Below are 23,498 nucleotides of genomic sequence, written 5' to 3'. Positions count from 1 at the left end.
AGGATCTCTTATGCTTTGAGACAGCATGGAGGGACCTGGAGAGTATTATGCTAAGTGAAATAAGCCAGTCAGAGAAAGATTGGTATCACATGATCTCACTCATATATACTAGAATCTAATGAGCAAAATAAACTGACAAACAAAATAGATCCAGAGACACTGAAGCATGCAACAGACTGATGAAGAGGGGGCAAGAAGAGATTAACCCAGAAACTTATATGCATTTATGCAGAACCCATGGACACACAACAGTGCGATGAAGGCCTGGGGAGGGGTGGAAGTGGAGTGGAAGAAGTCATTGGAAGGAAAAAAGGGGACATCTGTAATTCTTTCAACAATAAAGATAAATTTAAAAAAATTTTAAAACTCTCCTCTGAGATTTTGGATTTAGACTGCCCTTTGGATTAAAATCACTATCTAGTCCCAAACCAAGAATAAAATTTTACCATGTATATTTTAATTACCTTTCACATTCAAGTCTTTAATTCATTTTAATGGATTTTTGTGTGCTCTGTGAGGTAGAGATAAAATTTCTTTTACTTAAAAATGGGTATCTAGTCATCCCAGTATACGCATTGAATGGTTTATTCTTTCTGCAGTTGTCTACAATACTAATTCTGACACATCATTTCCAAATATGTTATAGCCGGTTTCTGAGCTCTCTTAGGTGTTACATTGTCAATGTGCCAGTCACTCTTTGCTTTTATTGTAAGTCTTAAAATAATTTTTTAAAATTACAGTTGACATGTAATATATGAGTTTCAGGTGTACAACATAGTGATTAGGCATTTATATAATTACCAAGTGATGACCCTGATCAGCCTAGTACCCGTCTGATACCATACACAGTTATTAGAGGATTACTCACGATGTTCCCTATGCTGTGCTCTACACCCCGTGACTGTTTTGATAATCGGCATTTTGTTATAATAAATCTCAATAGAACTTGTCTTCTACTCTCTCTCTCTCTCTCTCTCTCTCTCTCTCTCTCTCTCTCTCTTCTCATCCCCTCTCTGGGAAAATCTTGACAATTCTTGGTTGTGGCCTTTCTATAAGAATTTAAGCATTTGTCAAATTCCTAGAAAAGCCCTGAGGGAAATTTGATTGTAATGCATGGAATCTATGCATTAATTCAGAAAGAGTTAGGACTCAAGATTTGATTTTCCTATCCACTAAGGTATCTTCTTTATTTATTTAGATGTTCTTTCATGGCTTGCAACAAAATTTTATGATTTTCCCTATAAAAATTTTAAACATATTTTATTAGATTAATTTCTAGGTACCTAATGTTTTTATTGCTATAGAAATTAACCTCTTCTTAAAAAGTATGGTTTTCTTTTTCTTTTCTTTTTTTTTACTGGTGTACAGAAATACAATTGATTTTTGAATATTGATTTTTATATCCAGTCACTTTGCTACAATTTATTAATTTAATTACAAATGGTATTTTAATGTTTTCTATGAATAAATAGAATTCAATTTGTTCCTTTTCAATCCTTGTACCTTTTTACTTATTTTATTCTCTCATTGTGCTAACTTGGAGAGGAAAATATAGATGGACTAGGAAGAGGTATCTTAATGTGAGAAGTACCATCTTGAATACAAGTATTTATAGTAGTTATATTTCTCAATACTGATTTTTGAATGGAAAATTTCCAAAATTTCTCCATTAAGAATGATACTGCAGTAGTTTTTGGTAGATACCCTTATCAGATAAGGAAGTACACTTTTTTTTTTCATGACTTTTCTAGTACCTAGTTGTATTGTAGTGAGGGATGAGGAGCTTTAGCCAAAATGCTTGGACATTCATTTTTTATATCCAACATCACACTCACCCAGTTCTTAAGAAACGGGTGTCATTCCTGGAAGGGAAAAAGAAGTCAGTGATTGAACTGCTCTTATAATTTGAAGTTTCTGGCCAGTACCCCTGCTAGTGACCGGGTCCCCTAGATGCTTAGTAGCTGAGTAATGGCTATTCAGAATTTTTTGCAAGAAATAGTATGCCAGGGACTAGAGAAATGGACTTTAAGAACAATGAAGCTATCAATAAATAACATAGTGGTGAAAACCACTGATAATTGAGAGACACTGTCAGCTAAATGAGTGTCTAAACTTCCAAGTTTATGGAAAAATATTTCACTGCTCTAGAGAAGGCATATATGTTAAAATTGTCAGTTACTGGGATTCACACATCAAATTAATAACCAAGCTTGGAGAAATACTTCACCTAGGTGTTCAGGATGGACAAGCTATGACATCATGCCATCCACCAGGGGGCAATAATGTGATGCCTGGAGCCCTGAAGTTCCTAAATAGTAGTGCTGAAAATGAAGTTGGGATTCAAGCAATGGTGCCACCTTGAGCACAACTAAGACAGGTGTTCTTCCCTTCTGCTTGACATGGGGCTCCAGATGACCACCTCTGCCCCTGTTCAAGCTGACGGTGTGTCAGGATGTATCACAATAGGATCACAAATTTTTAACACTCATTACTGGGCATCGTTCAAACTCTTGTATGGGGTGGAATGATTAATGAATCACTCTCAGGCTGCACAGAAGTTTAGAGATGGGAAATATCTCCATTTGTTTCGATTGTGAAGAGATATATCGCCTCCAACGGTAAGGAAACAACCCAATCACTTTCTAAACAGGACCTGTAGGGCACTAGGATTGAATCCTCATGATTGCTTCCTGGGAAGTTCCCTTCCTCCCAACTCCAAAGTTTATGAGTAGGGTGGGCTGTGGATACCTGAGAAGAATTCTGCTCAAAGAAAGAAAAAGGAGAGAACAAACAGAGTGAACTTCCTTCTCTGAAAAGAACCAGGAAGATGTAATTGGGACACAGAGTATTTAATTCACTGGTAGAGGTTTAAGCTGGGAGTGAAGGTTGGTTCTCTGTTGATTTCTATACTAAGTCCTGAGGCAGGACAGGAAGATATTGATGGGGTGGGATGTTCATATCCTTGTTAGAATAATCCTAAAATGTAAATTTGAAAGTATTTAACCTACTCACTTTTAAAAAACAAATCAATTACTTTAGCATTGGAGCACTAATTTTTTGTTCTAAAGTAATGCTTACCCATGTCTCTTGGTTGCTTTTTCTTCTATCTTTTTCAATTCCTCATAACAAGGTGAAACTTGGTGGTTATGGAAGGATAAAAAGCTTTATGTTGGTAAATAAATAAGGAAAACTTTTATCACAGGATAGGAAGAAAACTACATGATTTGTGAGGCCTCGTACAACATGAAAATGTAGGTTCTTGGTTCAGAAAGCAAGAAAAAGTGTCATTAAAAAGAACGGCTGTATAAAGCTTCTCTTTAAAACTATTTTATTTCCTATAAGACGTAATAAAGATAATTATCATTTTAAGAAAATGGGGTGATCACTTGGTGAGATATGCAAATGTCTAATTATTCTGCTATGTAGCTGAAACTAATATAATATTGTATGCCAACTGTAACTGGAAAATTAATAAAATAAAATAAAGTTTCTCACAGTTTGGCTTTTGCTAATTGCAACTTCATGGTATATTATAATATTTTCTTCTGTTCTCTTTCTTTTGCAAGTTGATTGCTTTCTCAAGGCTTGATCAGGTGGAGATAAGAGATTTATATCAAAATTTTCTGGGTGCAGAACATTTCAAAGGTGGAATTTTCTGGTTCCTTTAGGAGGCAGATAATGACTGGTTGTCTCTCCCCATGCAGGTCCAATTATTTGTTTTTATATTATCTGGTGGCCAGTGATGTGATTCACCAGGACCTGCACCTGTTCTTTGCATTCCCTGTTAAGGATAAGACTCTTTCTGGGGTAGATATCATCCGTGCTCTGCCTCCTCTAGGCTTCTTTCCTCTACAATCTGTGCCTGTATTATGAGATGGGCTCTGGAGCTGACTTTGATAGTTTTGAATGTTTATTCCCTAATTACACATATATTAATGCCTGCAATATTCTTTGCCTCACAGTTATGCTGTAGGCATGGGTTATAGGTGATTTTTATTTCCTTTTCTGGTTGGTTTTTGGAGGATGTGAAGAGACATTTGGATTTAGGTGGCCCTTATAATACAACATTCTGTAGAATTAATCTAATGTACCCCTTCTTTCCCCTCTCCCCCCAGTTAGGTCCTTCTTGCATCTAATTCCTCCCTTTTTTATTCTACTTCTTCTTTACTGCAGTATATCAATGAAGGCTCATGTATCCGTTGGAGTAGACAAGGTTATGATGACGTAATTCCAACATGGATTTAGTACAACAAGGATTCATTTCTTGGTCAAAATCATGTTCAACAGAAGTTAGAGGAGAGTTCTACTTATGGTAGTCATTCAGAGATGAAGGCTGATGGGACTCCATCTCAACATGCTCTTCCATGATAATGAGGCAGGACAGTTGAACACAGGCTATAAAAATTCCCCCTGAAATGACATTTATCACTTTTCTTTTACATACTTTTTTTTTGTTCAGAGCAAGTCATATAGCCATAAGTAACCTCAAAAAGGACGGAGAAGTGAATCATCAGCTGTTGAATCATTACACTGGTTTTCAATTTCTTCTTCTCTTTAGGCCTCTAGGGATTTCAATACTTGTTGAGAGCTCAGATCTTCATTTAAAGACATGTTTATTATGACTTACTCTATATTTCTAGGTATTTATGGTAATTAGGAGGCTTTATTAAAAATGTTATTGTGGTACACAGCCTTCAAATACAGCAGCCAACAGTACCTCCCATTCTTTTATGCTCATGCTGCTCCTCTCGTCAAGAAAAGGAATCTAGCCCAGCTGGCGTGGCTCAGTGGTTGAGCATCGACAGATAAACCAGGAGGTCATTGTTTGATTCCTGGTCAGGGCATATGCCCAGGTTGCAGGCTCAATCTACAGTAGAGGGTGTGCAGGAGGCAGCCAATCAGATCCTCTCATCATTGATGTTTCCATTTCTCTTTCCCTCTCCCTTCCTCTCTGAAATCAATTTAAAATATATATATAGACTCTATTTTCTCTCCCCTTGAGTCTTATGAATAGAATGTGGTGGGAATAACATTCTGGGACTGATGAGCCACCGTCTAAAGAGTTCTGGCAACTTTTGCTTTTATCCCCTTGGCATCCAGCCACCATGCTATAAGGAAATTTAGGGTAGACTAATGAATTATTAGTGACCACAGGAAGAGAATTCCTGGCTTATGAGTGGGCATCTTTGAATGTTCCAAACCACAGCCCCACTTAGAGCTAAATGCAGGTATATTAGTAACTCTAACTGACATCATGTGAAGCAGGACAAATCAGCTAAGCCATGCCAAATTCTTGACTTGCAGAATCATGAGAAATAATAAATTTTGTTTTAACCCATTAAAATGTAAGGTAATTTGTTTTACAACAGATAATGAGATAGTGCTATTTGCCAAAAAACATGAAGGGTCTTCTTTACATGCAAATATAACATATTATGTTTTTGATGCATCTTATACCCACAGTATAATTGAAAAGACAAACGAACATATATAATTAAAATAAGATTTAGTAAATCTATAATAATAGAAGCGTAATATGCTAATTAGACCAGATGTCCTTCCGGACGAAGCCAAGGCTGCGAGGAAAGCCCGGGTCCTAGGTGCCAGAGGGAAGCTGGTGCCGGCAACCAGGGGAAAAAAGGCCTACTATTGCACGAATTTCGTGCATCGGGCCTCTAGTAGTATAAGAAAACCATGCACAATAATACTGTGAGACTCATCCAAGTTAATCCTGGTGGAGGGAAAAAAGTGTTAGCCACATATAGAGTTATTCATAATCTTGTTTTGAACTAACTTTCCTGTTCCTTTTGGACAAGGACTATGTCGCATCAATTTGAATGTACACTGCCCTGCGTGCTTTTGAGTACATTGTTGGCACATAATAGGTGTATGAACTTAATGTGGTCTATTTGCAAAAACCATGTAAAGCCCATTGTTTTTAATCTCAGTTTACTAAGGGTATACAATTGATGTAGCATTAAAATAAATTGTCCATGACTCAAGTCTTGACTACCCATACTGAATAGTAGCATGGTATGACTTCAAGTGTCTTATGAAATAAAACTCCTAGTTTCTTCCTTCTCCTCTGGCTAGAGTTTCAAATTTCAGTTGTAACTATGCTATTGCTAGGGCTTTGAGGCTATACCAAATATACCTCTTCCCAAGAGGAGCGTGCCACTTGAAGCTGTAATGAGTTATTTCACCCCAGTATAGATTGATTTCTTATCATTGCAGGGAGCTTGTTTGAATGGAAAAAGAAGCAGAGGAAGTCTTAGGATGTGAAGGAATCTGCTAAAGATGATCAATGCCTACCTACACTTCAGCTGAGGGACTGGTCCCAATCTTCTTGTTAAAAATGAAACAGAAAAAAGTAGAAGGAGAGTGCATATTGTCACACTCAGTATATGCCCACACATTTGCCCAAAGGACAGAATATTCATTTCTCCTAGATTTAAAATCTATTATTTTGTTAAAAAGTACTCTTTGAGAAAAAAAAATCTAGTTCTTTTTGGTATGCTTGTTTCATAAAAACTACTTCAAACTAATTTTTAGAAATTATGGTAAAATACATAACAAAATGACATTAAGTACATTCACATTGTTGTGCAACTGTCAATACTACCTATCACCAAAGTTTTTTTTTTATCTTGAAAAACTGAAACTCTATATCCATTATACAATAACTCCCCATTTTCCCTTCCCCATCCTCTCCAATCACCATTCTACTTTCTGTCTCTATGAATTTAACTACTCTAAGAACCACATATGAGTGGAATCATAGAGTATTTGTTCTTTGTGACTGACTTATTTCACTTTGCATAATGTCTAAAGAGTCATTCATGTTGTAAAGATTCATCCATGTTGTAAAGATTCATCCACGTGTTAGAATTTCATTATTTTTTAAGGCTGACTAATATTCCATCATATATATATATATATATGTATGTGTATATATATATATATATATATATATATATATATATATATATATATATATATTCTCACATTTTGTTTATCTATTTATTAGTGGATACTTGGATTGTTTTTACCTTTTGGCTATTGTAAATAATGCTGCTATAAACATGGGTACCCATTTATCTGCATAAGTTCCTGCTTTCAGTTCTTTGGGGGGCTACCCAGAAGTGTAATTGCTGGATCATATGGATTTAATTTTTTGAGGAAGAGTCAAACTATTTTCCATAGTGGCTGCACAAGTTTACATCCCACCAGCAATGCACAAGAGTTCCAGTTTCTCCTTATTCTTGTCAACACTTATTATTTTCTGTGTGTATGCTTTTTGTAAAATAATAGCCATCCTAACCCTGAGAAGTGGTATCTCATTGTGGTCTTGATTTGCATTTCCCTGATATGCTGGCTTTTATGACCTCTTTCAATGTTTATATTACTGCTTCTAAAAGAGTCATCTCTAGACATAGAAAGTTAATGAACATAGAAAGAAAAATAACCCCTCTATATCAGAAATTAAAAATGGATGTTAGTGCCTGATGGTGAAAACTTGAGGTTTAAGATATATCTATCTATCTATCTATCTATCTATAGATAGATAGATAGATAGATAGATAGATAGATATATCTTAAATGTGAAAAAGATTTCACATTTATAGATAGATAGATATATAGATTTCACATTTATAGATAGATAGATTCATATATATATATATATATATATATATATATATATATATATATATCTTAAACACACAAAAGAGTGAGGCTCCAAATTTCCCTTTATGCCCCTTTAGAGGCTGGAGTTCCTTGCATGAAGACCAGTTCTGGCAGCCTCCAGGGAGCACCAGAGGCTGTGGGTTTGCTGGCCTCAAGCCCTGGCCTGCTGACCTTGATAGCAGGTGTAGAAATAGCAGGCTACCTGGGTCCTGATTGCAGTCCCATTGATATGAATCACTGCATAGAATTCTGAGCTGGGGAATTTGAGGGAGGAAATAATTCCAGGGGTTGCTGTTAATTCTGGTAGGAGGCCTGGGGAGCAGTAAGCAAAATAACTGTTATATTCTGTTAACTCAGCTTAACCCTCAAGAGAATGACCTGAAAACCTGAGGGCTCTGAAGTCACACCAAGATGATAGAATTTTTCACCACCGGGCCACAGGAGAGGGAATATTTATTATGTGCTAGGCATTGGGTTAGGTACTTTTCACATAGTAGCTTAATAGTTACATATTACCTTGTTTAAAAAATAATAACAAAGTTAGTAATTTGTCAAAGTCACATAGCTAATAATTGTCAGAAACAGAATAAAAATCAGGTCCAATTTTAAACCATGCTGTCTCTGGAAATGTCTATTATGCAATGGACATAATTGTGGCTATTTTTATTATATTCCCTTTAAACACTGAAAGGAGATAATCTTTGCAACTCATAGAGCAGATGAGTTTGGTCATCTTGGAAGTATTATGGAATTTTGAAATACAATAAAAACAACCTGGTTGAGAAAAGATACTGATTCTGGCTTGCTGCTTATTTAAAAAATGAATAACTAGATGTCCTATGATTTATTCACAAATGCTTGAGTTTGTCCAAGTCAACAAAATAGACTTGACATGGCCTTGTTTATCAGAACTAGATTCCAGAAAGTGCAAACCCCAGAAAACTTAGGATTTTTTTAAAAAAATTTTCAAACTGTGCAGTGAGTTGAATATAGCAGGGGAGTGCAAATACCACTGTTTATGAATTTCTGTTCTAACAACACTTTATTTACCTCACCCCATGTATTGACTGAAAAAACATTTAAAATATATTAAAAATATAAAATCTTCCCTAAAATAACACCCAATCGCCTGTCGTATGATAACAATGCTCAGGGGCACCTTTTACCTAAGGATTTCACAGTGCTTTAACTCACAGCCCATCTGTTTTGCTCCATTTTACAGCAGAGAAATGGAGACGCCACGGAAATCACACAGTATGTCAGTACAGTAGCTTAATGGGGAATTCTTCAAATTCTAAGCACTCAGCCTGCTTTTTCCTCACTTGGTATGAATCCACCAGATACAGGGAGCAAGAAACATAATAACTAATATTACTGAGAGTTCATCAGATGCTCTGTACTAAATCCTTTATAGGTGTTAGGACATTTGCACCTTTAAGAATTCTATGGGTGCCGGCCTCAGCAGCACATATACTAAAAAACGAATCCTAGTCTGTAGTAGCTATTACTGTCAGATGGAACAGCTGAAGACCAGAGAGGTTATGTTACTTGATGTCAATTTACAGTAAGTGATAGAACCAGGATTCAAACTAGGCAGTGCCCATGTTCTTACTCATCACATGACACTGCCTTTCAACATAACAGGTCTTGTATTGTTAAATATATTGGAGCTTAGTGGTGGCAGAGAAACCAGTCATTTTGCTTTGAAATGTGTAGAACTGTTTAGAACCAATAGGATGTATATAAATGTGAGTGTGTGTGTGTGTATATATATATATATATGTATATATATATATATACACACTAGAGGCCCAGTGCACAAAAATTTGTGCACTCGGTTGGGTCCCTCAGCCGGGCCTGTGCCCTCTCGCAGTCTGGGGCCCCTCGGGGGCCCCTTCCCCTGGCTGCTGGCACTAGTTTTCCCCCTGCGCCTGGAACTGAGGCCTTCGCTCTTCGCCGGGAGGGGCCCGGACCCCGGGCCCCAGGGGCATGGCGGAGGCCAGCGTGGCTGGCGAGGGGCCCCGGGGGTGTGGCGGAGTGTCCCCATCAGGGGGGCTCTCCAACCCCACCAGCCACCCTGGTCTCTGACCAGCATTTGGTCTGAGAGGGTCCCTGCCACCGGCACCACTCATGTGCTCCACCAGGGGGCAGTGTGCTCCCCATGACCCTGAACTCTCAGAGCAGGGATTCCTGTTTTGCCCATCCCTGGCCCCAGGAGAGCCAGGAAACCAAACCACAGAATTAACTTCTCACCCAGATTCACTCGCCAAGTGCGGGCCCCGGAGGCTTGGCCAAGGCCAGCACGGCGGGCTTCCCTCTTTGCACTTCACTCATCACGCCGGCCTTCACTCGCTGCTCCTGCCCAGGGCCAGCCGGCTTCGCTCGTTGCTTGGTGCCTACATATGCAAATTAACTGCCATCTTTGTTGGTGGTTAACTGCCATCTTTCTTGGCATTAATTTGCATATCGCCCTGATTAGCCAATGGGAAGCGTAGTGAAGGTATGGTCAATTACCCTTTTTGTCTTTTATTAGATAGGGGGGATATATATATATATATATATATATATATATATATATATATATATCACACATAAATATATGTATTTATGGACTTGGCTTACATGATTGTAGAGGCTTTCAGTCATTGGGAAGTCCAGAATCTTTAGGGTAGGCTGAAGACCCAAGAAAGAGCTGCAGTCCAAGTTCAAAGGCAGTCTTTTGGCAAAATTCTTTCTTTCTCAGTAAGAGGTAGAGCCAGGAGTTGAACCTAGGCAGGCAGTCTCACTCTGGAGCTGTGCTCTTCACCAGTAGGCTAGATTAAATGAGAGAAAGTGGTCTGTGAATAGCAGAGATCCATACAAAATCAAGGTATGATGGCCATGATTATGATTAGAAGGTACATTAGAGGTCATCAGAACCCCTCATCTTGCCTCTAAGAGAACAGGATTGGTTAACCAACCTGCTCAAGTTTATAGGTGAGCTTCAGCAGAATCTAAATTTGCTGTATTTTAGGCATCAATATTTTTAGCACCTGGGTGCACCCGCCCCCATTATATTGAGAGCATAAATTCTAATAACAATTGTGTTGTGATTCTGTTTCCTGCCAATGCTATCATAGTTCAGTGCATTGAAAGAAAGAGCAGGTAAACTGGAGTGGGGAAGTAAATAAACGAATAAGACAACAATCTTTCAATTACTGAGCCTGCTTCTTGAAACAAATTTATTCCTGAGATTCAGCAAGTCTGTGTGGCTTCCTGACATGGTGGGCTGGGGTGAGCATATACGCACATTAAATGGCTGCCTCTACTTTCACCTCTATCACTGACTTATATGCCCAGCCCCTTGCAGAGCTCCCATATTGGAAAAACATCCACCCACCTGGCCACACACCTTTCTAAGAGCTGCTGTGTTCAGAGATATCGACTGCAAAGGCTTTATCTTAACCATGGAGAGGTGCTAAACTTTCTTTACTCCAGAAATGCCTCCATATCTTACTAACATTTCTAGTACCAAATAATGATTTGAAGAATGTACTTATTAGATGCAATTTGAATGTTCCTGGGCCTCACCAGCCTGTTGGAACAAATATCATTGAAGGGTTTACACCCAGTTTTCACTAGGTGCTGGTGCCCTTGCTTGGTCATGCCCCCAGCTCCCAAGGCCTTGATGGGCTCTGCCATGAGTATTGCACATGTGTGGCACTTCTGTGGCATCTGTGCTCTGCTGGGCACAGGTTCCCAGTGCTGCTGGCTGATCAAGTGCCTGGGGTGGAGTGATGAGACTATCTTTCCTCTTAAAATGAAATTCAGAAACAGGATGTCAAATCAGTGTCACTTGGTGGCCAGTGTGTTACAAAATCAAGCACAGTAGTCTCTTTACTGCTCAGTACCAGGCCTGCACTTAGGGGTGCCATGCTGTTCTTAGTCAATTCTCAAGGAGAAGGGACTTTAAGGGAAGTGCCTCCCCGGGCCCACATAATCCACGGGTGCGCTTCCAGAGTCTGAGAAAGCCCCTGAAATTGTGTAAAAAAAATGAGTATGGCAGGTACATATGTAAATTTTTCTATGGAAAGGGTTTGATACTTTTAGCAGATTCTGACAGGGGTCTTTGAGCCGTAAAGATTAAGAACTGTCTCCCTCTGAAGACATTGCTATCAGGGTAAGCTCCTCAACCCATAACTGTCTCCCCTCCCTGTGGGCTCTTCAGCCTCCTTCACTTGGGGCAGGTGACAGTGAGAGAAGTCTTTTCACTGTGTTTCAGCAAATAGATTTTCTCACCACCCTCCTTCCCCAAGCTCTCCAAATATGCTCCAAAATGCCCGAGCCCCAAGACGGTAGCTGCAAAAGACATCCTTGCAATGTGAGTTTAATTAAATTTAGAAAAGATAATTTCGCACATTTTATTGCCAGTCCTCCTGCTTTTGTAACAGAGGTTGTGTTACCATTTTTAAACAGCCTTTAGGGGGAAAATCCTCTTTTTTTTGAGAGAGAGGGACAATTTATTCTGGGGAAATAGGAGTGGTAATGGAGAGTGTTGATTTAATTAGTTTTACTGGCTGCCTGCATAGCCTGGGAACAGGTAAAATGACTAAATAAAATAACATTTCATCTTCATGATCCCCACTTTAAAGTCGGGAGGGCTTTACTGAGGAAGCCACTGTGCAAAGCACAGGTCAAAGAATAGGAATGAGATTTTGAGACCCTGGGATCACAGGCCCACCTACCATGGGCCCTCTGAATCTGAGCTCCAGCAATGGTGGAGGAACTGAAAAAACAAGGGGATGGTCCTTGCCTGGCAGAGGGCACCCCTATATTACCAGTGCTGGTGGGAGAGGGAGGGGGGCCAGTATAAACTTTGGATGGAGGCATTATCTTCATAGGAGCCTCATATTTCTTTAATATGTATTGTTTCATTCTTAACTCCATCCTCTTTCTTTTTCTTTTCCCCCAAATGGCTCCATTAATTAACACATGGCTTGTTTATCTTTTCCTGGAACATTCCATTTCCTTTCAAGTGTCTTTGGGGACAGCAGAAAACGGTCCCCACTTACCTGTGGGGGCAGCAAAACCACAGGCTTTCCTCCTCTTTGGGCAACGTTTGCTGTAAGGGTCCCCCGGGCTCCCCAGGAAGGAAATGAACGCTGCATTGCCTTCCACACGTGCTGGATCCAGGTTTCCCACGGCTGCTGTGAATAGAGCCAAGCGCATGCGCAATCGCTTCAGAGCCCTCCCTTTACCTCTGCAGCTCAAGCAGTGCCCCACTCATCGAAAATAATTCTGATCCTAAATGTCACATTGCTCCTGCCCCGAAGGATTTTGACTCATCCGATGTTGTCAAGTTTCAGCATTACCTGAGAGCTGAGCCCCACTACCTGCATTTGTTGGGAACAAACACGATTTTATCTGCTTTTGAGACAGCGAGAGTGGGCGAGCAGGGCTGGGAATCACGCCTTGAGTGGGCAGGCCTGCGGGTGATGGCCTCGGGGCGCAGTCCTGGAAGTGAGCCCCACAGCAGCGGCCCCGCCTGCCCTGGGACGCAGAGGCCTCTCCCTCCACCCGCTTCATTAGCCACGCAAACCTGCGCACCTCCTCCACACGCCTGCACGCACAGGGGATCCATCTTAGCCTCCCGGCCCACTACCTGTGGTTTCTCTCTTCAGCGTTTCACTGGGGCAGAGCTGCCGAAGGGGAGTCAGGCCTGAGAGTCCTTGGTGAACGTGATTGCTTTTCTGCCTGTAATGCGTGTTTTTCAGTTTTGCTTTAGTAAGCATTGGAACAGAGACAGAAAAGGGAGCCGCTCTACTTTTCTCTGAGATAGTCAGGGTCAGAGCACGAGATATTAGTTATCAGCGGCTCCCCTGGATGAGGAAGCCCTTAGCCTAAGGATTTGTATCTGGCTAGCAAAATGGGGCTGAATTCAAAAGATGGAAAGAGAAAGTAGGCCCCCTCTTCTCTTTCTGTCTCATCAAATATGATCTCTCTCGGTTGCAGAAAATATGATTCTGTTGTCTCCAGCGTTTGCAAGGATGGATGACTCTGTGTGAGGTCCCCCCTGTGGCTCATGTTATAGAAGCTGATGATGATGCCATGAGGTCTCAGAGGAGATGAGATGATATTATCACATGGAGGCTGGCAAAATTCACACTCAATGCAGATAAAGGTCATTGAACCAGCTTGGGACTGTTCAACATATGTCATGGTTCAGAAGCATTCAGGAATTTTTAGAACTAGTACCTCTACCCATCATTTATTATTATTATAATCTATTAAGTTGTGGGGTTATATTTATCTAACCTTATTATCATCATGATATAGCAAACATGTCTAATGCACCCAAATACTGCTATTTGATCTGAAAACCACCCTGATCTGAATTTAATACATGACAATTTCCTATGGTGATTTTTGGGGCCAACCATACAAGAATTTGTATAGATTATAGGCAGTTAAATGATTAAAATTATCTTGATCTAGCATTGGTGGTCTAACAGATTACTCTGTGATGTAGGAATTTCACATTTAGATGTGTAATTTTAGATCTTCTTCCAGACTTTATTCTTTTCCATCAGAATTTTAGTAATCAACGATAGCATTTTTCTCCTCTGCTCTCCATGAACAGTGTCAGATGATCGTTCAAATGGTTTGGAGGTCTACATATGGGAGGATTAGATGATGGTTTGAGAGAAGAAAGACTTCTTTTAACTAAAATGTCCTCCCTCTCCTACCAATCATCTCTGGAAAGCCAGTTTCTTTGTTTTGTTCCTTGGGCTGGGAGATGTACTTTGCCCTCAAGTAATAGTCATCAGAGGCACCATATTTTTCTTGCCTTCCTATCTGTGGTCTCTTTTCAGCTCTGAATGATTAGTGGACCTCAACCTGACTTTTCATTAAGATCACCTGGACAGTTCGTCTGTTTGTTTTCCTATCAATGCCAGGGGCTCACCACCTGAGACTCTGATTCAGTTCGTGGGATGTTAAGGCCACGGCTTTGATATTTTTTGAGAGCTCCTTAAGTGGTCCTCACTGAGTTTAAGTCCTCTGGATGTCATGGTTTGTAGAATGAACTAAGAAAGTGATTATTTACTTAACAGTGATTCATAATATAGGTCCAGAAGTCATTTGTATTACATCTTCAATTTGCAAACACTACGGAACACCTGAAGGTAAGAAAGGAAAAAATGCTGCATTCAAGCAGCTGAAATAAATGTCAAAAAGCCTAAGAATGATTCTAGTATGCTTTACTCCTGGAAGCATCCCTCAGGCTTCTCTGGGAGCTCTGTTCTTATTTTGCACACAGTTCTAACAGCCTTGCCTCTCTGGTTCTCTGTCCACAAAAACTTCCAGGGGAAGGAGTGACTGCTTTGCAATTGGACACAAAAGGAAAATGGCACATCAAGAAAGTAAATCGTGGTACTTAGAGATTATTATAGTCTGGGACTTTTTAGCATACGGGCAAACATTCTACACACCCAGCCACTCTGACTCTGTGCCTCATCATTCATTCACATCAGGATTCACTGGAGTAAGGCTCCATGCAGGATGTGTGGAGATTACAAAGATGGACCCTTTCAATGAGTATCAGTGAGCCTCTTATTCTTTTCTTGCTTTTGAGTTGTTTAAAGTGCTGCTGCTTAAATCATGCTGCTGCGGCTGCTTGGTTTTGTATTGTGGTTTCTGCTGTCCAAAGCATTTCATCGTTTTTATTACCATGGCCCCAGTTCAGTCATCCTTGTGACCTCATAACTATCTCTCTGGTCTACTTAACCGTCTATAATCCCTCCTTCTTATTTCTACAAAATAAGATCTTCCTCAATGCGAATCTGATCATACTATTCCAATTAAAATCCCCAATTGAGGATTCGTCCAGACTTCTCTGTGAGATTCTCCATGACTGAACCACTTCTACCTCTCAGCCTACTCCTACCCCTCCTGCTTCTCATTTTAAGCTTTATGAATTGTATGCGCCCCCTCCGTACACTGTAATTCACGCTTCTGTGCCTCTGCTCATGCCATTCCTTCTCTTTCGAATGCTTTTTTTTTCCTTGCCAGTTTAGCGATCCTGTTCTCCAGGAAGTTTTCCTTGGCATCTGCTCACTGCATCTGTGCCAGCCCCACCGATTGGCCTGGTTTGTTTTTTTCTTTGCTTATTAGAGATTGAAATATTCATATGTGTTGTCTTCACAGCCACTTGCTCCCTCCCCTCCCTCTTTCCAGCATTTTAAGCAACTAGAAGGCAGGAGCCATTCTTATCCATTTACTGTCTTTCCAGGGTCTGACGTCAGCAAGAAGTGGCTGTTGAAGGACTAAACTGATAGCTCTTTCCCATTCATTTGCCCGTTTTATTACTCAGATGTCATGTCTCAGCAGGAACCTCTGTGGTAGTTCTAACGCTCTATGTTTCCACAATGGCTTCCCCAGGATGTGGGCCTTGGACTCTTCTTTATGTAGTCCACCTTGCTCCTCTCTTTATGTTGAATCACTAGGTCTTCTTCCATATTACAAACTATTTCTGATTCGTTTGTTTGTTTTGTTTTTAAGTAAAGGTTATATGTAGGATTTTGTTTGTCGGGGGGGAAACTGGATTTATTCCTAGAGCACTTAAAAATCTTTATTGTTTGCCGAAAAGCATTTGGTTGTTTGGAGATAGCCTCCTTCAAGTCACAGTCTGTAGTTTGGTCTATTCAGGATCATCTTTGGAAGTGTTTATTGCTTTAATCTGGATTTGATATGCAGCACTGCCTAGACCCCGGAGTCTCACAAGCATTCTGGGGCCAATAAAACTTTCTTCAGTTTCATGAGCCAGACTATTCTTTGTCTTCTTCCTGTTAAACTGAGTGGGCGGAGAGGCAACTGGTAAGACAGATTTCTGGGCATTACTTCTTCCCTCCTGAATAATTAATAATCTCTGGGGGTGGGGCCCAGGAATATGAATTTTAAAAACCTTTCCAGATGATTCTTCTACACACTGCTCTTTGAGAATCTGTGCTCCAGATTGCACTTTGCACCTCGGTGAAGACGGAGTGGCCAGTTTGTGTTTTGCCTATAGACACAGCTAAGCAACCACTTATTAGAACGCCCTGCTTTATGGCTCGAGGCTAGTGGCACTTTTCTCCCTTTGCTTCGTGTTCCACTTCCAAATCAATTTCAGTGCTTGACTCTTTAGTGTATTATGTTGAGTAAAAGCTATATTTTGTCTCAACAAAGGCACGAACTACCAGTGATCATAAAGATACTGCATCTCCTACCAGGAGCTACAGGAAGAGCCTACTGATTTTTTTTTTTAATTTTTAAAAATTGATTTTAGAGAGAGAGGCAGGGAGAGGGAGAGAGAGAACGAGAAACATTGATCGGTTGCCCAAAGGTGCCCTGACCAGGGAATCAAAACCGCAACCTGGGTACATGGCCTGGTCGGAATCAAACCTGAGACCTTTCTGTATAGGGGACAATGCTCCAACCAACTGAGCCACACCGGCCAGGGCAAGCCTACTAATCTTTATCTTGGAGAGCCAGAAACCAAAGTGCAAAGTGTTTCTTCACTATAGAGTCTTCCTATTTATCATACAAACTTCCATTTTAATGTTCAGTCCCATACATGCCATGTTTATATTTAGTGGAAAGTGAAACAGTCGTTGTTATCCAAAATGAGTTCTCTTAGGGAGTGTTTGGATGGTATTCCGGACTCCTCAACAGGAAAGAGTTCTTGCATCACCCTTTTCTGATCTGAAACTTCTGGGCCTTGTAGGTTAAATGCTGTCAGCTGCTCCTCAAGGAAAGTTTACTAGCTATTTGTACTTAAACAGCCAGTGCTTTTTTCATGAAATCCTTCCCCACTGCCTAAATCGCAGAGAATAAAACATCAGCCGAATATGCCTAAGATGATGGTCATCTTATAGAGGCAAAAAGGAGGGCACCTTTTCTTTCAGTTGGTGGTCTAATCATCAAACTATATTTTATAGTATAAATGCACTTCCAACCAACAGTGAAAGACAGATGTATTTGATCCTATAATAATGTAATTTCTAGAATAAATAGGCACAATTTCTCAGTTTAAATAATGCAGCCATATGTCTCTATGCACTGGCAATGCAGTTCCCATAGAATTGGCGTTTAGTAGTAAGAGACACAGAACTGGTTGAACACTAGAAGAGTCCAGAATAGGGGAGAGAGGCGGACAGAACCCATGTGAGAAGCATTGAGAATCATAGCCATCAAGATGCTATTTACATTATTTAAGCAATTGTGTGTATCCTTTTTCAGAGTAAGCTTATTATAGTTTCTCAAAAATTCAGATGTTTTCAAAGCAGAAAATTTTTTTAATAAAACTAGAACTCCTTGCTTTTTATTTTAAAAATGAATTATCCTTATTTGATACTTATTATAAATTTATTACCCAATTATAATTTCATGGAGTCTTTTGAAACTGCCTGTCATTCTATAGTGGAGATAATCTGTTTTGGTTAGACAGTAATAGGGCCACTGATTATACAAGATTCTGAAACAGTGACATGTGTTTTGTAAAAAAGTCAAACTACACCAAATATTATAAATAAAATGTAAAGCCATATAAAAATCTACAACTCAGGAGTCACTTCTTTCATCAGTCCAGATGACAAGTTTTGTGAGCTGTCTCTCCATGTATATATACAAACATACAGATATGGTTTTAAAATTTAGTACGAATGTGATCATACTGAACATGTTCGGTAACCGTTATTTCCCCTCCTTGGACACATACCATGAACATCTTCGTATGTAAATAATTACAGCATTATGTCACATTTTAAATGGCTGTGCTGTTTCCCACTGCCTGCAGTGGTTCTCAACCTTCCTCATGCCGCGACCCTTTAATACAGTTCCTCATGTTGTGTGTGGTGACCCCCAACCATAAAATTATTTTCGTTGCTACTTCATAACTGTAATTTTGCTACTGTTATGAATCGTAATATAAATATCTGATACGCAGGATGTATTTTCATTGTTCGCGACCCACAGGTTGAGAACCGCTGGCTATGGGTTCCATAATTTATTTACTCATTCTTTATGCGTAAATATTTTTCACTATTTTGAAACATATTTGAGTGTAAATCACTTTATTTTTTAGTGTAAATCTTTTGAAATTTACAGCATTATATATTAGGATAAAGCATTGGACACAGAGTTCCAAGGCCAAAGGTTATGGATAATTGACATGATGATACATGGGACCAATCATTCTCCGGAAAGTCAAAGTAGTTTTCATTACTACCAACAGTGCATGAATGTGTATATTTCTCCACTCTCACTAATACAAAGTTCAGAAATTTTATAATTTTTTTGCTAATATGCTACATCAAAATTGTTTTTTTTTTAATTTTTATTATTTAGTGACGACAGACTTTTTTTCACATTTATTAAGCATTTGTATATACAGGGTGTTCCAGAAAAATGTATACATACTTTGTCTTTTTGTATTTTGTCTTTTCTGGATTGCCTTTTTAAAATATTGGATTGTCTTTCTTTTCTGAAAGAGTTCCCCCACCTTATTTTAAGAGTTTGTGGTATAATAAGAATATAAAACTACCTATGTCACATCACTTATAAATATTTTCCTTAGGTTGTCTGGTACCTTTATAATTAAGTTTTATATCAGAAAGAAGTTTTATTTTTTTATAACAGTATTTGTAATATTTTTACATCATAAAAAGTTTTGATATTTTCAATTTGAAATTCTGTTTTTGTTATATGGACTATAAGATATAAAATTCAAACATAATTATAATATGCAAACACTTTGCATTTACTTCGGCTCAATTATTTTAGTATTACTTCTATTTGAAGCATATCTTTGAAAACAGGAACATTACAACTAATGAATTTGCTATTTCTTCTTTACCTTACACACAGATGCATTTTTCTTTGACTCTAGGTTAAAAATTCAAAACTGACTAATTTGAGAAAATCTTACTTAAAATTTAGAAATTTAAATGAGAAAATTGAGTTTACTTTCCACTTGTGAAAATCTGTATAGCAAGCTATAATTTACAAAAGCTTTTTTACATGTTCAATTTTATTTGCTCTCAGAACCACCTTGTGTCTTGGATACTATTATATCTATTTTATACCATATATGTGAAGAACTGAGACTCTGGGAATATGACATAACATCCATTTTCTGACATAAAATCACAAAACTAGTAAGTATATAACATGGCCAGGATTTGAATTCTGATCTTTTGAGAGCAAATTATGTATTATTATCATTTATTTATTCTCTATCCTAATTTTATTTGTTCACTGTAATAAAAATGAAATGCAGGTGCTTAATAACAAACTTGTCTAATCATCTGTACATAAGTGACTTTTTATAGGAATAATTGACATGAAGATACTTTCATTCTACCTACAGAATGCATTCCATCTGACAGCCAGAAGTTTGATGCAGTTTGAGCACCTAGTGTGGAGTAGAATAATACATTTTATTGTCACTCTGGCTTTAGAAATTGTAGCCAAAGAAACCTGAGCAATTCCCTACAGTCACACTGCATAGCTACCGAGAACCTGTACCATGTCCCTGAATTTCCCCACGGAGCTAATTACTTGGAGGAAGGTAGGAGGCAAAGATGAGCATCCCCTATGGAATTTGTTCTTGGTCTACACACCTTCTCCTCAGCCCACCTGGGTACCAGACACTGGCATTTTCCCAAAGAGGTCATGTCACCTTTGATATTGAGGGACATCATATTAACAAAACAAGTATCTGATGGAAGTAACACTGTAAGAGAGGCCAGAATCCACACAGCAGACCTACAGAGGTGAAATGAATTTCTGCCACCTGTTATCTGAAGATGCTTGTGCTTATCAAGGGTGTATTCCTGGATGCTAACTTAATCTTTAACTAACAAATAGTCTCTGGCCATCTCTCCCTCCCACAATAATCCTCTCTCCCATGGCACCCCTGGGTGTGGGTTCTTATTTCTCAAAACATCCCCAAACTCAATCTCCTCACTGAGTCTCCTTAGACTCCTAAAGTGAGTCTTACTTAGCACAATATTTCCACCTGATGCTCTGTCAGCTCTTTCTCCTTTGTTCTGCCCCTTCCCCCTCAATGGGAATCCCTTGATTCTCTTCCTCAACTATATTACTGTAGGGTAGTTTTTCTTAGAGCAGTTTCTTAGAGAAAAATTCTGCAACACCACAACAATTTCTGTTCCAGAAAGTAAGAATTACCTTAGAGCAGAGAAGGAACAAATCAGGGGCTGATGTGTTTGGTGCATGATACGAATGAAAATTATGGCGGCGTTTTGCTCTTAGAATCCTCTTATATAATAAAAGGCTAATATGCAAATTGTCCCCTCAACCAGGAGTTTGACCAGGGGGTAGGGCCAGCTGGCCAAGCTCCTGCAGCCCCTCCCCCCAGTCAGCCCCACCTCCAATCCCACCCCCCAGATCGGGGGCGGGGCTGTCCTGCCAACCACCCACAGTCGGACCTCACCCGTGCATGAATTCATGCACTGGGCCTCTAGTAGTTTAATATTGTTAGATAGGTATCTGTACAGCTTTAAGTAATTTGCCTTTGTAGCTGCATTTCCCTGTTAATATATCATTGACTCATTTATTGCAGATCCCTTCCTCTTCCTATTTATGAGTGCATTTCACAATGTGCCTTTAAAATCTCATTATTTAGTTTTTAATACCCAAGAGGTTGTTTCTCTCCCAAAGAATAATGGTACTTGAGATGAACAGAAATGCTCCTGAGACAGGGTTGCCAGACTTAGAAAAATATGCAGTCTATCCATTTAAATTTGAATTTCAGATAGACAACAAATATTCTTTTTTTCAAAAATAGTTTTTATTGATTATATTTTTAGAGAGAGAGGAAGGGAGAGGGAGAGAAAGAGAAACATTGATTGATTGTGGACACATCCTGACTGGGGACTGAACCAGCAGGCTGGGCTTGTGCCCTGACTGAACCAGTGGCCTTTCAGTATATGGGGTGATGCTCAACCAACCGAGACACACTAGCCAGGGCAACAAATATTCTTTTAATATAAGTACGTCCCAAATATTGTATTCTTATTTATGGAACATACTTATACTATATGCAATATCATACTAAATGTTATTAGAATGCTATATTAAAAATTATCCATTGTATATCTGAAATTCAAGTTTAACTGGCTGTTTTTTAATTTTCTGGCTATCCCACAATAGAGCAATTTTCAGATTCTTCAGAGACCAGAGCTGGGCTATGTCAGAGTGAGCAGCACATTTTAAAACTTTCCAAATAAGTAGAGGGGGTAGAGTGGTGGTTCAGAAGGTTGCAGGTGATTTCTGGTCAGGGCACATAGCTAGATTGTGTTTGATCCCTGGTTGGGGAGTGTACAGGAGGCAAGCAATTAATGTTTCTCTCTCACAGTGATGTTTCTCTCTCTCCATGCCTCCCCTTTTTCTCTCTAAAAAAGATTAATAAATAAAAAAAACAAACTGACATAGGAAGGGGTATTAGTTCAGATATGTATAACCCCTTAGGATTGACCCACTCTGCTGCCTCAGAATCAGTGTGGATGATATGTCTGTTTAATAATGTTTACAAATGATTGTTTGAAGCTACTCCTGACTTATTTTTGGAAGTATTCATTTAAATGAATTGCTATTATTTTTTACTTCCTCCCTTAGGTGATTTAAAAAAAAATCTTAAACTCTATGAATCTAATCAGTACATTCCTGAGTCTATTTAAATATTGACATTAAAATTTTTCAGTATTGCAGTAATCTTTAATGGAATAGATGATGATACAAGAAAAATGAAATATAATTGCCATTGGAGTCCATAAAAACAACAAAAAACAAACAAACAAAAATTCTCCAAAGTGTTAAACAAACACAACTTTTTCATGTCTATAAGCCATGTCTGAAGGTCCAACCAAAGTTTAGTGTAATTGGTATTGGTTAGAGTTCAAATTAGTCATATTAAAAAAAAAAAAAAAAATCAACCAAATTCTGAATGCCAAACTGAAATCCTAATAGACTCTAAAAGTAACCTGATTGTAAGTCTAGAATATTAAAGGGAACACTTTTCAAATAGTTGGATAAACTCTTTGGTAGAGGAAGCCTGTTGCCATGTATCACAGCTGCACTGCCATCCATTCGCCTTAATTTTCAGAAATGAGAATTTAGGTCCTACTCCCACTCCAATTCTTCTCATTTTAAAAAACTTACACGGTTTGGGCTTATGGTAGGGGAAAAGGGAATTAATAATAACTTTGTTAGCACTTGCCTCAAAATTTTACAATGGAGTGGTAAAGATGACTACAAATTCTTTGCTCTTCTTCACATTGAAAAGTGAATAATTTCCTTTTTCTTGCACTTATTTGGCCTCAGCGACTTGCTTGATCAATAGAATGCACCGTAAGTTTTGAGACAGTTTTACAACAAGCCTTTTGACTTCCACTTAGGACCCTTGAAATCTTCGAGAGTCCAGAGTTACTAGGTAACTATCTGAGACCACATGGCTCTTGACAACTACTCCAGTAGAGGTCAGCCTTCCAGCCATCTTCATCCAGGCAGACATAGAAGTGAAGCCATGTTGAGCCTGTAGACCAGCCCACCAACCAGCTGACTATGACCAAGGGACCTCGTAGTTCCCCAAGGAAAGGAAGAACAGCCCAGCCTAGCTCTGTGGGAATTCCTGACTCCTGAAACTGTAACATAACAAAATGATTGTTATTTTAAGCCTTTAAATTTTGGTGTCGTTCTTTGAGCAGCGATAATCATAACAAAAGGGATGTATTAACCTTTACACTTGAGAACAAAACGAGGTGGAAGTAAAGAGG

Source organism: Myotis nattereri (genome assembly GCF_964212035.1).
Source record: "Myotis nattereri genome assembly, chromosome: 7".
Lineage (NCBI taxonomy): Eukaryota > Metazoa > Chordata > Mammalia > Chiroptera > Vespertilionidae > Myotis > Myotis nattereri.
This window is presented reverse-complemented; position numbering follows the sequence as displayed.